This window comes from Megascapheus bottae, chromosome 15 (genome assembly GCF_031878675.1).
Source record: "Megascapheus bottae isolate mThoBot1 chromosome 15, mThoBot2.hap1, whole genome shotgun sequence".
In the NCBI taxonomy this organism is placed as follows: domain Eukaryota; kingdom Metazoa; phylum Chordata; class Mammalia; order Rodentia; family Geomyidae; genus Megascapheus; species Megascapheus bottae.
Window position 1 is genome coordinate 15731546 of NC_143523.1, and position 20534 is coordinate 15752079.

Here is a 20534-nt window from a genome sequence, read left to right on the forward strand (position 1 = left end):
TTCACACTTGTACTCCTAGCTTCTGAGGAGTCTGAGATCTCAAGATGGTGGTTGGAAACCAGCAGAAAAAAAAACCAGCCCTAGCAGAAAAGCCCATAACATTCTTATCTCTAATATACCAGCAAAAATTCAGAAATGGGGTATGGTTCAAGTGGTAGATCACCAGCCTTGAGCAAAAAAATGCTAAGGAACAGTGTCCAAGCCTTGACTTCAAGCTCCAGGACCAGCAGAAAAAAAAAAAAAAAAAAAAAAAAAAAAGCCCTGACCACCTTAACATGGTTTCCAAACCTCAATGCAGCCTTTCCCTTCACAAATTCCTTCCCCAGGAACCCCCTTCCCCATGCCCCCGCCCCACAAATCAAATTCTTTCTTCCTTTGGGACTTTGCATATGTTCTTCCATCTGCAACCTCTCTCACCTCCATTTGTGCTATCAGTGCCATACAACACCTGCCCCCCCTCATCCCTGCCACCCTTGCAGGTCTCAGGTAGGAGCTGTTTCCTGGCACTCTATCATATGATAGCAATTTGTTTACGAGTCTATCTTCCCAAATACTTGGTGGCCTGGAGTCACTGCCACATATCGTCATCAGTATGGGACGGACACAGAAGGAGCTTGATAATTATGAGCTGTGGTTACTGTTGAACTGCTGGGCACCACCAGGCTGCAAGCGTTGATAGCAAAAGAAGAGGAAAAAGGGGGTGGGGGGCAGGTAGTTCTCAACTCTAGTCCCTTGGTAGCTGTGTATGTTGCTTTACTGAAATACCCAGGCTTGGCACCACATGGAGATTCAGAGTCTGATGCTTGGAGAGCAACATGTTGTAACACTTCCTCCTCTTCCTTCTTTTCTGTTCCTCCACCTCTTCCTGTTCCTCCTCTTCTTCCTTCTCTCCCTTTCTTCCTCTTCCTCTTCTTCTTCCTCTTTCTCCTCTCTCTCTCTCCTCTTCTACTTCTGCCTCCTCTTCTTCCTTCTCTCTTCCTTTTTTGCCTCTTTTCTTCTCCTCTGCTTTCTCTTCCTCCTCTTCCTTCTTCTTGCAGGTACCATGACTTAAACTAAAGACCTTCAGCTCACTAAGCTTGTTTGCTCACCATTGGTACTCTACTACTTGAGCCATGCTTTTAGGCTGGATTTTTTTTTTATTGTTAATTGAGTATGGAGTCTGGTGGACTTTTCTACCTAGGCTGGCTCCAAACCATGATCCTCTGATCTCAGCCTCTGAGGAGCAGGCTTATAGATGCAAACCACCAGTGTTGGACAAGGGATATTCTGGTGTGCAGCCTTGGGTGTGTTCTGAGGCCAAGCGCCTGGCCTCAGCTGGGTAAACTCTTGTTCACTGGTGCCCTCTACTTTGTTGAAGGAAGGACACCCCCTGAACTCTTATGTCTGCCCCTGCTTCTCCTCAGGGCATGTCTCCTTGGCCTGAGGACCAATGGTTTTCGGCACCTCTTTTGTATGCCCCCTTCCCCTGCCACTCAAGCAGTTGTCATTGGCTCTCTGTGAACACACCCAGGCCAGAGGGAGGAGCAGGTGCTAGCATTGTAGCCCTGCAAGCTGGCTCTTGGCTCTCCTGTTAGAGCTGGCACCAAGGAGTTCAGTTGGTTACCCAGGTTGGGCCAGGGACTTTTTGCCCATGCCCATCTGGTTCAGTGCCACAAGCCTCAATCTAACCCTGAACCAGGGCTAGGAGAAGATGGATGACACTGTTTTTGTCCTAAACCACCTCCACCATCCTACACATGACCATCATTCCTTCCCCTAAAGAGTAGCATGCTGTTGTCTCCTGGAAACCCTGTTGCACACACACACACACACACACACACACACACACACACACACACACACGTATCTGGGCTTCCCCCTAGAAATCTGATTCAGAGGGTCTATGGTGCAGGCAAAAGATCTGAATTCTTAGCAAGCTCCTTAAGGGATTCTGATGATGTGTCCTCTATCAGGAACTCCAAAATGTAGCTGACTCTGAGGCCCACAGCGATGTGAATTCTCCAGGCAGGTTTAAGGCACTTGGGGAGAAGGAGAAGCATGAGCAGCCCCGAGACTCCTGGCACATCAGACTCCTGATGTGACACAGGCTCCTGACTGACTCCAAGCATGTATTAGGGGCTGGGAATTTCTTCAGTTCCCCCCAGTCCTCCCAGCCTCAGGAAGTTGATGTCTCCTCGATTTCAAAACCCAGGAAATACCAAGTAACTTTCCAAGGTCATATAGTGAAAAGATTAAGTTGGGGTTTTAGCTCTGAAGTTACTGGGGAGAATGACTGTCAATTAACATTATCATTGAACTTGAAGCACCAGGAAAAATAGTAGCCAGGCACTCAGCAAGTACACAGAAAGAAGCTACATATCTGCTAGACCAAAGGAGGAGGCAGCATTTGGGCTGAAAGTAATACAACTTGAGTGTGTGTGTGTGTGTGTGTGTGTGTGCGTGCGCGCACATGCGCGCGTGTGCGCGCGCACATCTAACAATTCTGGGGCCTGGATACTCTCTTTTTTGCTCAAGGCTGGCATTCTACCATTTCAGCCACAGCTCCACTTCTGGCTTTTTGGTGGTTAATTGAAGAGAGAAATCTCATCATTTTTGCTGCCTGGGCTGGCTTTGACTCACAGTTCTCAAATCTCAGCCTCTTGAGTAGCTAGGATTATGGGCATGAATCACTGCATTCCACTCAGTAAATTCAACTTTGACATTCAGAGAAGGAAAAGGAAGAAAGCCAGGTGATAGCTTGAGGGCAAATCTGAAGTAGGAAAACACTGTGGCAGGAACAGTAGGTGGTCTGATAGGATCACAGTGTGGGATGTGCAGAAAACTGTGAAAACAAGGCCAGTCTGGCTTTCAAGAGGTAAGGAGGCTCAGAGCTGGCTTAGGAGAGGGCTAGCCGGGACAGGCACACATGGTGAGTCACTACTTCTCTGGGTCACTTTGTGCATCTCTAGAATGGCGATACTGTCCTTCCCAGACCTCTGCCCCCAGGCTGTCAAGGAGATGAAAGAAAAAGAGAGTTGAGAAAGAGTGTTGCTGAGCCCCAGGGGGACAGAGGAGGTCTTCCATGAGGTCCTCAGCTTCACCCCACCCTGTTCCTGAAACGAGTCATTCTTAATTCAGCTATGGGTCAGGCCCCAGCTCAACCCAGTTTAGTACTCTGAACTGTAGAGATGAGCCTTTCAATCCTGATTATCCCAGTTGAGGAAACTGAATTTCAGAAAGTTCACATAATTAAATTACAATTATAAGTGGCCTTTTTAATTTTTTAAAAATTTGGTGACTAGGCTACTGCAGTAGGCCCAAGAGTTCAGACTGAAAATCAAATGGAGTCACTCATGCTAACTAAAAGTTCCTGGTTACCAAACTGAAAACTGCGTTGTTACTTGATCTTCTAAGGGATCGGTAGAAAGAGTAACATCCAAGTTTTCTAAACAGCCTCCGTGGCATGATAAAGAAGGTCCCTGGCTAGAATTCTTACATCCTCTGATCCTGAAGAAGATAATCAGTCAACTTATATTTCCTGTTGTTCTGTTTGTCCATCTCCGCATTACAAGAAAAGTGACTTGGAGATGACTAATCTACCTTTTGCTGTTTCTTTCTGCTTCTTCAGCCTTTCTCTGTCTGTATAAACAGCCTCCTTGGCTTGTTCCCATTGGAGAATTGATTCTGTTTTATGAAGTCAAACATTGCTTGATCCCCAAACCACAAAATTAACTCAATTAACATCTCTTTATTTTTTTATGACTCTGTAACTTTTTTTTTTTTAATGATACTGGGGTTTGGACTCAGGGCTTTGAGCCTGTTAGGCAAGCACTCTATCTACTTGAGCCATACCTGCAATGCTTTTGGCTTTTGTTATTTTTCTAATGGGGCCTCACTTTTTACCCAAGCTGCCCTGAACTACAGTCTTCCTATTAACACTTCCTGTGTAGCTAAGATGAAAGGTATGCACCTCCATACTCTGCCTTCTGTTGGTTGTAATGGAATCTTATAAACTTTTTTTGCCTTCGATACCCTCAAACCACCTCTAGAGTAGCTAGGATTTTAGGCGTGATCCACCATGCCAGGCTATAACTTTGTCCTTTGACAGTACCATGTGTAAAAACTGGCTGCCAGTTCCAGCGGAGACCTAAGAGCTGGACAGCTTCACAGACCCTCAGACAAAGACGGAGGTGTCCTTAAGACTGACATCTGGAGGTCAGCACACTCAGGAGCTTGTTATGCAAGTGCCATATGTGAGCTGCTGAGCTCACCAGGAAATGCTTCTGGAGGTGGCAGTGTCAGGCTACAGGAGGGACAGGCAGGCAGCTCCAGAGGCCCAGCATAGGCCCACACTTTGGGTTCCCAAAGGAGCAACTTTTCCAGAGAGACCCAGGCCAGTTCAGAGAGGGTGGGGGGAAGGTGTCTCGTTTCTTCTTCCACTGCAGAGTCCACCTCTCTCAGGGTTCCACTGGGACCTGCTAGAGGCTCTGCTCCAGTGTTGGGGAGAGGGCCAGGGGAGAGGCAGAAGTCCTGGGCTCCTTCTTGGCCTACAGGTGTTTGGTGTTCACAGGTCTGGAGAAGCACAGGCTGAGCTCAGACTGCAGGTAACTACAGAAGCCATGTGTACACAGGAGATACAGATTCTACAGGTCTTTGCTTGTTTTTCTGCCAGTACCAGGGCTTGGACTCAGAGCCTGGATGTTATCCCTTAGATTTTTTTTTTTTTTTTACTCAAGGCTGGCTCTTTACCACCTGAGTCACAGTTCTATGACTAACTTTAGGTGCCTAATTGGAGATAAGAATCTTACAGACGTTCCTGTCCTGGTTGGCTTTGAACTATGATCCTCACATCTCAGCTTCCTCAGTGTGTAGGATTACAGGCGTGAGCCACCAGTGCCCAGTATAGGTTATATCCTTGCCCCCCTGCCCCCAGGATTCTGTCCCAGACATGGACCTAACCAGCAATTTGCAGTGTTCAATGACATGGTGTCAGACTGGAAACTGCTGCTTAGTGGAGTCTACACCATTGTTTCACATCTGTGTAAACCAAGGGCTCATTGGGTCATGTGGATCTCAGTGAAATGTGACCCTGGCTCTGGCATGACCAGGCTTCTCTCTCTCTTTTTCCATTGGTTGGGCCTCTTTCAACCTACCTTCCTTCACCCTCACCAGATCCAAGGGAAGCAGGCAAATCCAGTGATCTTGTTGATAAGGCCAGGTCCTGCCATCTTTCCCTGTATAGCAAACAAGGAATCCATGTCTCAGGTCCCCATTCACCTTGATTACAGCCATTTGCCTCCCTTCCATCTACAGCCAGAATTCTCCTGGTCTCCTCCCCCCCCCTCTCCCCCCCCCACAGAGAGTGTAGATTTTTTTAGATTTTGATGTGAATCCAAGTTACACGTGGGCATAGAGGGCTCAACTATTTCTGCAGTTACTTCTGAGCAACTGCAGCCCTGAGCCTTCTCTGGGGGTAGTAACCACATTCAACTCTCGAAATGGATTCTTTAGAACCTTCTCTTTCATATCTATAAATAGCATCTCATATGATTTCTTCTGCTCTTTGCAATTTCAAGCATTTTTTTCGGTGGATGTCCTGACCTGGGAGATGAACATTTCCTTCATTCCTGCTGTTTCATACCCATTCCGGGATTCTAGCTTTACAATTAAATTACAATAGAATTCTGGTCATTATCATTATTCATTTTGGCTTTTTTTTTTTTTTTTGAAACAGAATCTCTTTATGTAGCCCAGGCTCTCAACTCAATCCTTGGCTTCTGCCTTCCGAGTGCTGGGATTACAAGTGTGAGTTACCACACCCAGGGAGTGTTGATTTTTTATAACCATGTAAACATCACAGTCAGCAATCATTGGCTGGTGGGCTAAGATCACTTTAAACTACCTTTTCTTTTCTTTTCTTCAAGCTCCTGGGGCTTGGACTCATGGCCTGGGTATTGTCCCTGAACTTTTTTGCTCAAGGCTAGTGCTCTACCACTTGAGCCACTTCCAGTTTTTTGGTAGTTAATCGGAAATAAGAATCTAACTGACTTTCCCACACAAGCTGACTTTAAACCTTGATCCTTAGATCTCAGCTTCCTGAGTAGCTAGGACTACAGGTGTGAGCCACTATGCCCACCCAAAACAGTCGTTCTTTTCATTTTTTTTTCCAGTCCAGGGGCATGAACTCAGGGCCTGAGGGCTTTCCTCAAAGCTAGCGCTCTACCGCTTGAGCCACAGTAACACTTCCGGCTTTTGAACCCAGATCTTTGTGCATGCTAGGCCCAATTCCTGACTCCTTTTCCTTTTATCTTCTTTTTTTCCCACCTTTACTCTCATTCTCCTATAGCTACTCTCATATGCTAAATGAGTGTGCTATCACTGAGTTATGTCTCTAGGCCTTCAGCTTTTTCCTGAAAAATATCTGTGGTCAAGCTAATAGTAACTTTACCAAGAAGTTATGGTTTCCCCTCCACATGTCACTCCCCCACCAAAAAAAAACCCCACTACAATCTTTTCGCTTAATATGTCACAGAAGTCCACTGAAGGGTGGCTCTGAGGTGGATTCCAGAGTCAGGATAAATGGTATGAATTCATCCTCTGCCCTCTGTGGCTATGTGACCTTCAGCAAGTTGCATGTCTCCTGGGAGCTTCAGTTCCTTATTCATAAAGTAGAACCAAGGATGGAGACGCCTACTTTCCCAGCACCTACTCGAGGAAAGATGAGAGGACACCCATCACATGCTAAGGCTGTAGAGAGAGCAACAAATGGTAGCCATTATTATCACTAGTAGGGCCTCCTGTACCCAGTATCTTAGAACCAATGAACACATGCTTCAAATGTTCAAGCCTCAAAGCAGTGAATAGCCATATATCCCCTCCCGGGAGTCCAGCTCCTCTGGACTCAGCTTGGAGTTGTAGCTCAGATGTAGACTAGTAGTATTGTTGGACAACCATGGGAAGAGACTGAGTTTCTACCCTCTCACACCCCCATTCTCACATTCTGTCACTCAGCTTGTGGGGATTGTGTGGACTACCTCATTCTGCACTGTGGACTTGGGCCTTGTCATTCTGAGCTTCCTCTGCTTGCTCCGAGGACAGAGTTGAACATTTGGTCCCTTCCATTTTCTTTCTTGTTTCGTTAGGGATTGGGTTTAAATGAGATGTAGTATATGCTAACTCTAAGAAATTCAAATGGGATCCTGGCACCAGTGGCTCACGCTTGTAATCCTAGCTTCTCAGGAGGCTGAGATCTGAGGACTGCAGTGTGGAGCCAGCCCAGGCTGGAAAGTCAATGAGACCCTTATCTCCAGTAAGCCATCAGAAAACCAGAAGTGGCCCTGTGGCTCAAAATGGTAGAGTGCTAGCCTTAAGTGAAAGAGCTCAGGTCCCTAAGTTCAAATCCCATAACTGGAAAAATTTTTTTCACAAGGGGTAGAAATATATATAAGAAAATTAAAATCCGTCATTAGCAGTTTGCTTCTTTCCTGCTCCTTGAAAGAGGTGCATGTGCGCATAAACTATCTATCTCCAGTTATGGTACACAGATTAAGACATGTATGTCAGGGTATACCTTCCATTCTGTGGCTTGCTTTTTCACATAATACTGTGCTTTAGACCATGTTTCACTTAACTCTTGATACCTTTGGCAATCTGTTATGTCTGTTTTGGTTTGTTTGTCTTGCTATTTGCTTTCACTTGACTTTTTTGATCAAGGCTAATGCTCTGCTACTTGAGTCATACTTCCATTTCTGGACTTTTTGAAGATAAGAGTCCCACAGACTTTTCTGCCTAGGTTGGCTTTGAACCCTAGTCCTTAGATCTCAGCCTCCTGAGTAGCTAGGATTCCAGGTCTGAGCCACCTACACCTGGGATAGCTGTACATGTTTCTTTGGGTTACTTCCCAACTTCACCAAGATAAGCAGTCTTATGACAGCTAGGCCTTTGGGGGTATCTTTGTGGATTTTTGCTAGTATTTTACAGAGCAGAGATCTAGAAAGCAGGTTTCTATGAGGTGAAGATAAGGAGGCTGCTTTAGAAGTTACTTGTCAGATCCCCAGAAGCTACCCTCCCTTCTTCCCTAGAGACTTCTTCCTCTCCCCAGCTCTCCATTGACCCCTTCCCCAAGCCTATGTTATGTCCTGACTCGTAGGAGGCCCATACTGCAGGTGAATCAGAAATGACTATTTTTCCTGCCTTTGACCTTTTCACAGAGCTCCCAGTTTCAGAAAACAAGGAACCTGAAACCCAGAGGGGGAAGTGGTCTACTCGGGGGCCTGCCCCTGACTGCCCAGCCACATCTGGATTCCTGGACACTGGGGACGGGGAGCATGGGACGGGGGGCGGGGGGAATCCATCTCAGCGAAGGAGGGAAGGGCTATGCACCAGGCTCTTTACCAGTTGCATCCATTCAATCCTAGCAATCACGTAGGAAGATGGAGGAGACAGCATCATTTTCATTTCCCAGTGAGGAAACTGAGGCAGGACTCCATGTGTCAGCATCCTGTCCTTCCCCTGTCCTTCTTCTCTTAACCTCTACAGTCTGAGATCTGGACTATAGCTCTCAGGCTTGGCCTTCCATGGGAACCAATCATCCTTCCAGGTATCCCTGTCTTCTCCTCTCAGGAGGGCCCAGTGTGCCAGTGCCCAGGGGCTACTGAGGGGCAGGCTGCTGCCAAGGGCCTTGACTCCATTACCCAGATTACAGGCCATCTGCTGGCCCATGGAACAGGAGGAGGAAAGGGAGTTCATCCGGCCCCTTGGACCCCAGCTTGCTGCTCACCAGGCCTGCCCACTAAGGTGTGGGAGGAGACCAAAACCTCACATGTTCCCATCCTACCTGCAAGTCTCTGGCTCTGTGCACATGGGTGGGGATGGGAAACAGCCTGCCTAAGGGCTGGGGTAAAGGAAGGACTCCCGCAGTGCTCCCCACAGGCCTTGGAACTGGGGATTTCTTGAGCAAGACTTTCCTCCAGGGAACTCTAACCACCCTCTAATACCCAGCCCTGGTTGCTGGGCACTGTCACCAAAACACTCCCCATAGTGCCAGCTTTTGCAAGGGGTTGGGAACAACAGTTCCCCAGGGAGAAGTCTCAGTGTTCAAGGCTGCTCAGAAGGAGAATTTGGGGTTTGTCTGGAAGGTGGCTGCTGCTGACTGCGTGGAGCAAAGATGAGGAAGTTATATCTATTCCTCCCTTCTCCTCGGCCTTTTGAAAGGGAGGGCTTCCCAGGAAAAGCCCTGTGAAAAGAGAGAGCGTTATCTCGTATGCTCTGTAGGTGATCCAAGCTCATTATTTTCTTTTAATTGCCGAAATGTCTGAAGTAGAGGGTGAAAGTCATCCCCCAAAACAACATTATTGTGTAATAGCTTCAAATTACTTGGACTAGTATGCAACTTGCCTGTCAAGGTGATTTATTTGAAACTCAAATCTGATCAAACCCTGCTCCCCAGTTTGAATCACATTGGTACTTCCCACTGCTCTCAGAAAAAGAAGTTTCCTCATCAGGCCACCAGGCACTTCACTGATTGTCTCCATGGGCTCCCACAATGCTCGGATGGAAAACTCAGTGGACTAGGAAGTAGGGCAGATTCCTAAAGGCTAGAGGGTAGCAGACCAGGGAGAGTCAGGAAGGAATTTAGGTAAGTTCCAGGGTGTGGTAGCTCTAAGGTTTTGAGATCCCTTTTTTTACCTTGTTAAGCCGGATTATCTTTTATACTCTTCCAAGGCCGCTGTTTCTATTTCTCTCTCTTTTTTTTATTGTAATTAGTAAAAGGGTTACATGATATTTGCCAGATAGAAGGTGCATTAATTCACATACATTGATACCCTTTCACATGTCTTGGTACCCATTACCCTCCCCCCCAAACCCCCCACCCGTCTTGGTTTTCCCCCCTTCTCTATCCAATTTCAAATAACCAAATACAAATAAATTCAATATATCAGATAACAAAGTGAGATACTATAACAACTCTTAACTCTCTATCTTCTCTCCCTCCCTCCCTCCCTCCACTCTCTCTCTTTTTCCTGAAGTTCCTCTCTTAGTAATTAGCCCAGGCCAGAGGCCCACCAGAAAATTGTGAATGCATGGATGGATGGATAGATGCATGGATGGGTGGGTGGTACAAATGGATGAGTGGGCAAAGTAGGTAGTTGAATGGCTAAATGAGTGGATACATGAGTGGGTGAAATATATGGAAATAAATGGATGAGTAGGTATATGAATACAGTAGGTACATGAATGGATAGATGGATGGTTGGATGGATGAAGAGGGCTGATGGGGGACTTTCCAGGTGACTAGAGAGATTATGGATGTATAAATACACACATATATATAATATGAATATAAGGATGGATATTGGAAGTGCTAAGAATATTTATAGACCCTCAAGAATTTTTTTTTTAAATTTTGGCCAGTTCTGGGGCTTGAACTCAGGGTCTAAGCACTGTCCTTGGGCTTTCACAAGGCCTACTGCTCTACCACTTGAGCCACAGCAACACTTCTGGCTTTTGCTATATGTGGTACCAAGGAATTGAACCCAGGTCTTCGTGCATGCTAGGCAATCGCTCTACTACTAGGCCATGCTCTTGGCCCCTAGGCAAGCACTTTTACTGCTAGGCCAAATCCCAGCCCCAGCCTCTCAAGGATTGCTTATCTATATTCTGATTTTTTTTTTTTTCCGCTAGCCTTGGGGTTTGAACTCAGGGCCTGGGCACTGTCCTTGGACACTTTTCCTCAAGGCTAGTACTCTGCCACTTGAGCTACAGCACCACTGTCCATTTTTTCTGAGTATGTGGTACCGGGAAATTGAACCTAGGGCTTCATGAATGCCAGGCAAGCACTCTACCACCAGGCTACGCTCCTGACCCCAGCATATTCTGATTTTTGAATGAGGAATCTAAAATCTCATAGGAATAAACTCTGTCTTTTGTCACCTCTTTTCTTGGAACGCTATTGATTTCTTACCCTTTTTCTATAAACACATTGAACCACTGGTTCAAACAAAACAAAATGCTTACTTTACCCTTTCCTGTAACCTTTGCCCTCATCCAGGACCTCCCTTTTTCTTTCCACTACCAAACTTCTGGAAAGACTTGTAAAACTCACCACCAGACTTCCTCATCTTCTACCACACCTTGACCTCTTAGATCTAAGTCCTACCTGGACTGCAACTTTGGGAACTTCTAGGCCCCAAGACCTTCCTTGGCCCCAGGAATCTTTATCACCTCTTCCTTCCTGGAAGCCTGAGGCACATTCTGCACACCAACCTGGCTTCCGGTCCAGGAGATGCTCTGCTGGATCTCCCTGTTAGCTCTTCCAACACAGGCTCCCACAGCTCTTGCCCCCGGGCTTTCTGTGCTCTGGTCCTCTGTTCTCTTCACATTGCTGAGTGCCTGCCAGCTAGGCTCTTAGCTGTCTTTAGTCCTCTCTCAGCTTGTGGAATCCTCCCAGTGACCTGTGATACAGGCATGTGTCATCCGGACTTTATAAGTGGGGCAGTGAGACCCAATGAAGACAAACAAATATTCCAGCCACTGACTTTTTGGTGGTTAATTGAAGATAAGAGTCTGGGACTTACCTACCTTTTTTCTTAAATTTGTTAATTGTTATTATAAAGGTGATGTTCAATGGGGTTACATTTGCTAAGTCAGTTAAAGAGTACCTTTCTGCCAGGTGCCGGTGGCTTATTGCTTATAATTCTAGCTACTCAGGAGGTTGAGATCAGAGGATTGTTGTTCAAAGCCAACCTGGGTAGGAAACTCCTTGAGACTATTATCTCCAATAAACTATTTAAAAAAAGCCAGAAGTGGCACTGTGGCTCAAGTGGTAGAGCATTTACCTTGAGCAAAAGAAGCTCAGGGACAGCACCCAGGCCCAGAGTTTAAGCCCCAGAGAACATTTCTTTTTGTACAATGTCACCCCTTCACTCTCTCCCAGTTTTTTCTTCCCATCCTTCCCACAAGTTTCATAGCTCATTTTCTTTTCTCTCTCTCCCTCTCTCTTCTCTCTCCAGCCCTCTCCCCTCCCCCCCATTGATGGTTATAGGGCACTGTCCCTGAGCTATTTCACTCAAGGCTAGCACTCTACCACTTGGAGCCACAGTGCTACTTTTGGTATTCTGGTGCTAAATTATAGGTAACAGTCTCAAAGACTTGCCTGCCCAGGTGGGCTGACTTCAAACCATGATCCCCAGATGAGTAGCTAGGATTACAGATGTGAGCTAGTCGTGTCCAGCTCCGGACAACATTTATTCTCAGATCTGTTCAGTATTTTCCAAACTCCCTATAATGAATATACTCTATTATTATCTCTTATCTTTTATTTTTGAGTCCCTTAGCTTTTTTTTTTTTCACTTGAACCATAGCACCATTTGGGCTTTTTGCTTGGTTAACTGGAGATAGGAATCTCATGGACTTTCCTGCCCAGGCTGTCTTCAAACCATGATCCTTCAATGTCAGGCTGAGTAGCTGGGATGGATTACAGGCATGAACCACCGGTGCCCAGCTGAATGTGTTGTATTTCATAATCAGAAAAGAATTACTAAAATAATCCCCGAAGTGATTCATTCATCCAGCTTGCTCTTCTAGAGCCCTCCTGTTAAAAAGGCCACCCTTGGGGTAGGGCGGTAGCCTTGAGCTGAAGAGCTCAGGACAGCGCCCAGACCCAGAGTTAAGTCCCAGAACTGAAAAAAAAAAAAAAAAAAAAAAAGCAAGTTTTGGGGGTCAGTAGTTTGACCTAGTGGTAGAGTGCTTGCCTAGCATGCATGAAGACCCCGGTTTGATTTCTCGGTACCACATACATAGACAAAAGCCAGAAGTGGTGCTGTGGCTCAAGTGGTAGCGCTCTAGCCTTGAGAAAGCCCGAGGATAGTGGTCAGGCCCTGACTACAAGCTCCAGGACTGGCACATACACACAAAATAAAAAAAAAAATTTTAAAAGACAGAAGACCTATTTACTCCCTATCATAGGCCTGCTTACATAGAACAGAGCAGTCATTAGAAACCCCTGGTGTGTGGTGGGGGGGGTACAATTGTTCTTTCTGGAGCTTGTGGACCTGTTGGCACAGGTGATTTGCCACACCCTAGCCTGGCACCTGTCTTAAGGAGGAGGTGCAGGCTAGCCTGAGGTGACTCAGCACCTTATTGGCTGGTCTTCTAGGAGCAGAAGCCAAACGGTGCATGTTGGAGTGCAGTAGGGCCTAGTTTCTCCACCAGTTAGGGCACTGGACCTGTCCAGAGGCTCTGGGTGTCCAAGTTCCTCCTGAATCAAGGTCCTCTCCCAGGCTGTGGGCACTGGGTTCCAGGTACTGGGATATAGTGTAAGGTATATTTCTGACCAACAGAAGCCTTCTTAAAGCCTCCTGCCTCTTGCTGGTATTTATCTAACAGATGGCTTTGGCTAAACAATGTCTCTGCATACCTGCCCCCAGCAAGCCTCTGTCTCCTTTTAGACACTGGGCTGGACTTCATGACATCTAAGTACCCTACCTGCTCTGATATCTAGGAAGATGGGTTATTAGCACAGGAGCCAAGTGGTCAAGTCTCAAAGGAGGCAAGGGGCTTGCTTGAGTCACTTAGTAAATGGTAGTGCCCAGCTGTGCCAGGCTGCTGGGCTCCAGGATCCCCAATAATCTTAGATGGTGAGCAATGGTGCCCACAAGGGCAGAAACGTGAAAACAGTATATAAGAGGGTTTATGGTCTGTAGGAGATTTACAAATAATAAAGGCCGGGAATTTGGCCCAGTGGTAGAGTGCTTGCCTAGCATGCACAAAGACCTGGGTTCAATTCCTTGGTACCACATACATAGAAAAAGCTGGAAGTGGTGCTGTGGCTCAAGTGGTAGAGCTCTGGCCTCGAGAAAGCCCAAGGACAGTGCTCAGACCCTGAGCTCAAGCCCCAGGACTGGTAAAAAGAAAATTACAAATAATTATCAACAGATTGTATGTCATGCCCAGGCAATTTGAATTAATGGCATGAGAAACTCTGCCGAAAGAGTTAGCCCATTCCTCCAGCCACTGGACACTGTCTCTGCCACACTCTTTCTGGGGTCATGTGAGTAACTGCCTGGTGGTGTGGCCCCTCCAGGAAGGAAAGCTGGGAGATGGAGGATGCCTTGCATGAAGGAAGGGCAGCCTCTGCAATGTGGTCCCCATCTAGTCACAACAGTGGTGACAAAGAGACACAGGGGAATGTGGTCTGGGTGTCTGCAGAGCTCATTTACCTCAGGCTAAAAATAAATGTGCTCCCACAGCAGGTAAGTGACTCAGCAGGCCCAAGGAGCTCTTCTAGGTGGAGGAAGTGGGGTGCCTGCTGGCCCTGGATTCCCCCAGGTGCCTAAACAACAGGAAGGGGCTGGTGACAGAAATGCAAGTGTGCATTTCACAACACTTCCTGGGCCAGAGCTGACTTTCACACTGCTAACACCCTGCCCTCAGCTAACAGTTCCACAGCCATGACATGGCTGTTCCTGCCACACCAGAGCAAAATGGCTTGATAGCCAGTTTGACAGTAGCTTAAAGAACGAGAACAAAGGAACGTGCACGAATTTGTGCACATGCGTGCCTGAGTGCATGTCTGTCCAGATCTGGCTGATGGTAAGCTGAACAGGCCATCTGGGGTCTGCCTTGGTCTCTGACCTTCCACCTTGACCCCCACCCACATCCAATGGGACTGGAGAAGGGCTGCTGATAGACTCTGACCAGTCCTGAGAGACTCTATGTCCTGGGGAGTAAGAAAGGAGTCCTGTTCTCCTTCTCCAAGTCCTTAGTTACCGGAAGCTGAGAAGTGAGTTAACTATTTGGAAAATTCAGCCCCACCTCAGGCAGTTATCTGAGTACATAGGGCACCAGGAGACCTAGCTTCTGATCTTAGGTCTCCTACTTGCATACTATGTGACTTTGAACATGTCAACTCTCCTCTCTATGTTTCCCCCCCCTCTGTTAAACTCCTCCTCTACCCCCCCCCCCCGTTAGGTGACTGGGTGGTTGGGACTGGCCCAGTACATTTGACTGGTCCTAGGTGGAAGCTGTCCCTCAGGGCACCTTGGCTCTCCTGCAGGTGACCTCCACAGTGAAAGTTGGGTTGCACTGATGAAACCATATGTCAGTTTCACCTAACTAATCAATAAAATCTTGACCAAACTATCAATCTACAAAAACTCAGCGATTAAGTGATTACAGTTTCCTGAAGCTGCTAAATTTGGGGGAGGGGCGGGAAAGATAGTGCATTGTCTGTCCAGTTGATGTTAGTTACCTGCCATTTCCTTTGTCCTGGGGATGTTGTTAAATATTATGTACAATCTCATCTGTTCTTCCACCAACCATATGCTGAAGGCCTTTTTCCTCATTTCTGTTTAAAGATGCGAATATGGTGGCACCAGTAGGAAGAATATCTTGTTTGAGATCAAAGAGCTGGTGAAGGGAGGGATAGTGGGAGGAAAACATGGGAAGGAGTAACAGTGCTCAAGAAGTAATGTACCCCCTACCTGAGGAATATAACTAACTCCTCTGTACATCACCCCAACAATAAAATAAAATAAAAAAGAGCTGATGAGTAGAAGGCTGGGCCGTGAGCCCATCTAGGACTTCCCCTTCTCATACTCACATCCAGGAGACTCAGTTCTTCTCATCCCGTGTACAGTCTCTTCAGGAGACTGGGATGAAAGAAGCAGAAATACATTCCTGTGGGGCTGGAAATGTAGCTTAGTGGGAGAGGCCTTGCCTAGCATGCATGAAACCCTGGGTTCAATTCCTCAGTATCACATAAACAGAAAGGGCCAGAAGTGGTGCTGTGGCTCAAGTGGTAGAGGGCTAGCCTTGAGAAAAAAGAAGCTCAACGACAGTGCCCAGGCCCTGAGTTCAAGCCCTAGAACTGGGAAAGAAAGAGAAAGCTGGGTGAGGTGGCTCACACCTTTAATCCTAGCTCCTCAGGAGGTTGAAATCTGAGGATTGTGGTTCAAAGCCAGCCTGGACACTAAAGAAGGTGAGACTCTAATCTCCAATTAATCACTAGAAAATGGGAAGTGTTGCTGTGGCCCAAGGTTAGGGCAGTAGCCTTGAGTTGAAGAGCTTAGGAAGAGCACCCAGGCCCAGAGTTCAAGCCCCGTGACCCACCAAAAAAAAAAAAAGAAGAAGAAAAGAAAAGAAAAAGAAAGAAGGAAAGAAAGAAAGAAAGAAAGAAGGAAAGAGGCAGAGAGAGAGGGAAGGAGAGAGGGAGGGAGGGAAGAAGGAAGGAAGGAGGAAGAAAGGGAAGGAAGGAAAGAAGGAAGGAAGGAAGGAAGAAAGGAAGGAAGGAAGGAAGGAAGACAAGCCTGTAAAAGGAAATGGGTGAGGTCACAGAGCTGGCCCCTGGGGAGCCGGAGGTTGGAAGGGAGGAGTGGCCTGCATGGAAGTGTACAGGAGAGCTTGTTCGAAATATCATGATCCTAATAGATTCTTCTCAGATAACAACCCCGCAACTTCCCTGGCTCTCCAAGTTCCTTAACTATTGTTAACTATTGTTGTTCTTGTGCCAGTACTAGGGCTTGGACTCAGATCTCATGCTCTCACTTAGCTTTTTCTGCTTAAGGTTGGTGTTCTACCACTTGAACCACAACTTCACTTCTAGCTTTTTGCTGATTAGTTGGAGAAAGAAAAAAAAAAATCTCTCAAATATGTCTGCCCAGGCTGGCTTCAAACTGGGATTCTCAACTCCCAGCCTCCTGAGTAGCTAGCATTACAGGCATGAGCCACTGACAGCCAAGGCTTTCCTTTTATTTATTGTAACATAGAGTGTGCCTTTTGCATTCAATCCCTAGCATCAAACCACTACAACTACTTCAAGATGGTTGAGCAGACCTCAGTCGGGGAAGCCAGCTGAAGTGTCCTTCCAGCAAGGAGAGGGGCATTCCTGTACCTTACAGAAGGTCTAGAGAACTTTGGCCTGGGACTGCAGCATTTGGCAAGTAAACCAGTGCTGGTGATTTGTTCTTGAGCTGTCCAGCTCCCTTTTCATTTTTTGGAGGGGGTGGCAGTTCAGGGGCTTGAACTTAGGACCTGGGTTCTGCCTCTGAGTTTCTTTTTGCTCAAAGCTAGTACTCTACTGTTTGAGTCACAGCTCCATGTCTGGTTTTTTTGTTGTTGTTGTTTTTGTTTGTTTTGTTGTTTTTATGAGTTGTTACTTGGAGATAAGAGTCTGGCAGACTTTCCTGCCCAACTGGCTTTGACCTTCCATGGTGATAGAAATAGTACATCCATGCTATCTAATATAGTCACCACTAGCCACATGTGCAGCCAACGAGCTAAGTTTGTTTTGTTGTTGTTGTTTCTTTCCTTTCTTTCTTGCCGGTTGTAGGGCTTGAACTGAGGACCTGGGCTCTGTCCCAGAGCTCTTTTGCTCAAGGATAGCACTCTACCACTTTGAAACATAGCTCCACTGCTGGTTTTATGGTGGTTCGTTGGAGATAAGAGTCGCATGGATTTTTTTCCTTCCCCAGCTTGGCCTTGAACAACAATTCTTAGATCTCATCCTCCTGAATAGGTGGAATTACAGCTGAGATTTTAAATGCATGTCAATTACATTCATTTCAGTTTAATAGCCATATATGGCTTTTAGGCTATTGCAACCCTATCAGACAACCCCAATTTATTTCTTCCAGAAGTACCAAGGAAAGAGGAGAACCTCCTCCTCGGACCTTGTTGCAGTGTCTTCTCATTCAAAACAGTGGGTAAATGTTATCTATATTCACTCCAGTTCTTCCCACAGGCTTCTCAGTGCCTCAAAATAAACTAACAAAATAAATAAATGACATCCTAACCTTCAAGGGTTAACTAGCTACTTCCTGCGGACTGCCCATCCCGTTCAGATACCAGATGGGCAAGTGGAATGGCCATAGGAGGTGTGAAGGTGCCTGATGGCTTCCAAGATGAGAAAAGGAAATGCCCTTTGGTGGCATCCAGAAATATCAGCCCCCAGGCTGCATCGGCATCACAAGCAAGGGGGCTGTTGCCTGGGAGACAAGGAGTATGGAGGATGTGGTAGAGGGAGGCGGCCAGCCTGCCGCGGGGAGGCCTCCCTTGGAGGACAGTGACCAGGCGTGAAGGGAACGGTAAGGAGAGAGCCATGCAGGCTGGGTTGGGCACAGAGCAGTTGGGAGAGGAGATGGTCGAAGGCGGCAGGTGCAGCAGGGCCTGTGCAGATATGAAGGCTGAGGGACAGGAAGGAGGGCAGCAGAGGCTGGGGGAGGAGCTTCACATACACATAGCAGGGACCTAAACAAGCTAGGACAGAAGCAGAGCCTGTGACTTCTTAGCTATTTAGAAGTAAAACTCTTTTCTTGCTAACCCACTGCTTTTTCCCTCCCAGCTGTCAGCATCTGTTGAATCCCAGTGTGTGAAGAGAGGTCAGCAAGTGGCTTGTTACCCTTTGACCTTGCCCGTCCCCTCCGGCTGCCCCTCCACGGCTGCCCTGATGACTTATTTAGCCATTTTCCCCAGCAGGACCATTTTCTAATTACTTCTAACAGAGCTCGCCAAGCGTGTTTCCCACTGAATTTCATTTCCGGGCTTGTTGAATGCCAAATTAATTTTTAATCGCCCTGGAGGTGTTGAGTTTAATTACCCAGATTGAAAGTGACAAGGAGAACAGGATGTAAAGGGAAATGTTTGGGGGTGCTTCTGGAGAATGGGGAACAGTATATTCCCCGGATGCTCCAGGCCGGGGGGCCGGGGGGGGATGGGAATGTCTCCACCACAGCATCTGTGTATTTAGTCACAGTACACTCAGCTCTGCAGTGGACAAAGCGGGTGAGAGGAGAGGCTGGACAGATTCTCAAATATGAAAATGGAAAGGGAAATAATACAAGATCTTTATCCGCAAGTCTTTACTGACTGAATAAAGCCTATTTATCACCTCACACACTGTCCAGTTTTTGTTGTTTGTTGTTTATTTTGTTTTGTTTTTCCAGTCCTAAGGCTTTGAACTCAGGGCCTGAGCACTATCCTTGGGCTTTCTCAACGCTAGAGCTCTACCACTTGAGCCACAGCACCATTTCTGGCTTTTTCTATGTGTGTGGTACCAAGAAATCGAACCTGGGTCATCATGCATGCTAAGCAAGCACTCTACCACTGGGTCAAACTCCCGGCCCTTGTATTTTTTTTGTTGTTGTTGTTTTGAACTGTTACTAGGACTTGAACTTCGGGTCTGGGCACTGCTAACCCTGGGCTCTTTTTGCTGAAGGCCAGCATTGTACCCTACAACTTAGGCTACAGCTCCACTTTCAGCTTTTTAGTGATTAATTAGAGATAAGGATTGTACTGACTTTTCTGCCTACACTGACTTTGAATCATAATTTTAGCCACCTGACTGGCTAAGACAGTCCAGTGTTCTGACAACGCTATATCTGTTGAAGTACCAAAAACCAATATGGTATAGTTATTCTGTCAACGGGATGTAGACAAAGCAGCCCCTCTTCAGCCCTTCTTGGGAAAATCTCTCTGTCACATGGCTGCATTTCCTGGATACTTGGTCCATGAGGTCATCCCACTTCCCTTACTGGAGATTGGCATAGCTTAGACCTGTAATGCCATCCTTGCCAGGGATGGTAATGGGTACCTAGGTTGGGAAGGCAGGTTCTTGGAGAGATAATTTTATTGGTTCTCAAAATGAAGCACATAAGAGATGCTGCAGGGTGAGATGGCTCATGCTTGTAATCCCAGCTACTCAGGAGGCTGAGATCTGAGGATCTTGGTTCAAAGCCAACCCAGCACTAAAGAATGTGAGACTCTTATCTCCAATTAACCATAGAAAATGGGAAGTGGGGCTGTGGCTCAAGGGTAGGGCAGTAGCCTTGAGCTGAAGGGCTCAGGGACAACACTTATGATGACAACACACACACACACACACACACACACACACACACACACACACACACACACAGATGCTCTACTCTCTTTCCTTCCTAACAGATGCTACTGTGTCCTGGTATGAGGGTGTAAGGCCTCCATCCTGGGCAGCCTTTTTTTCTTTTTTTTTTTCACCATCAGGGACTCTACTAAGAATATAGTTTGCATTCTGAAGATAATTATTCAAAAAGAACCCCAGGGCTGTTGAGGTCTTGAACGAAGAGACCTTGGAGAATCTTATCCCAATCCTTCCTGTTAGGCGAGATAATACATTCTCTATCCCCACGGCCATTTGGGGCAAGCTTTCTTTCTGTTTATTACGTGATACTGGGAACTGAACTCAGGGCCTCTATGATCATAACAGGCATTTTTTGTTGTTGTTGTTTACCAGCAAGCTATCTCTCTAGCCCCAAAGAAGCCTTTTGAATGACTGAAAGCATTAGACTCATTCTGTCTCTGTCTCTGTCTCTGTCTCTGTCTCTGTCTCTCTCTCTCTCTTTCTTTTTGTGGGTCATGGGGATTGAACTCTGGGCCTGGGTGTTGTCCCTGAGCTTTTCAGCTCAAGGTTACCACCCTATCTTTTTTTTTTTTTTTTTTTTTGCCAGTCCTGGGCTTAAGCTCAGGGCCTGAGCACTGTCCTTGGATTTTTCTCAAGGCTAGAGCTCTACCACTTGAGC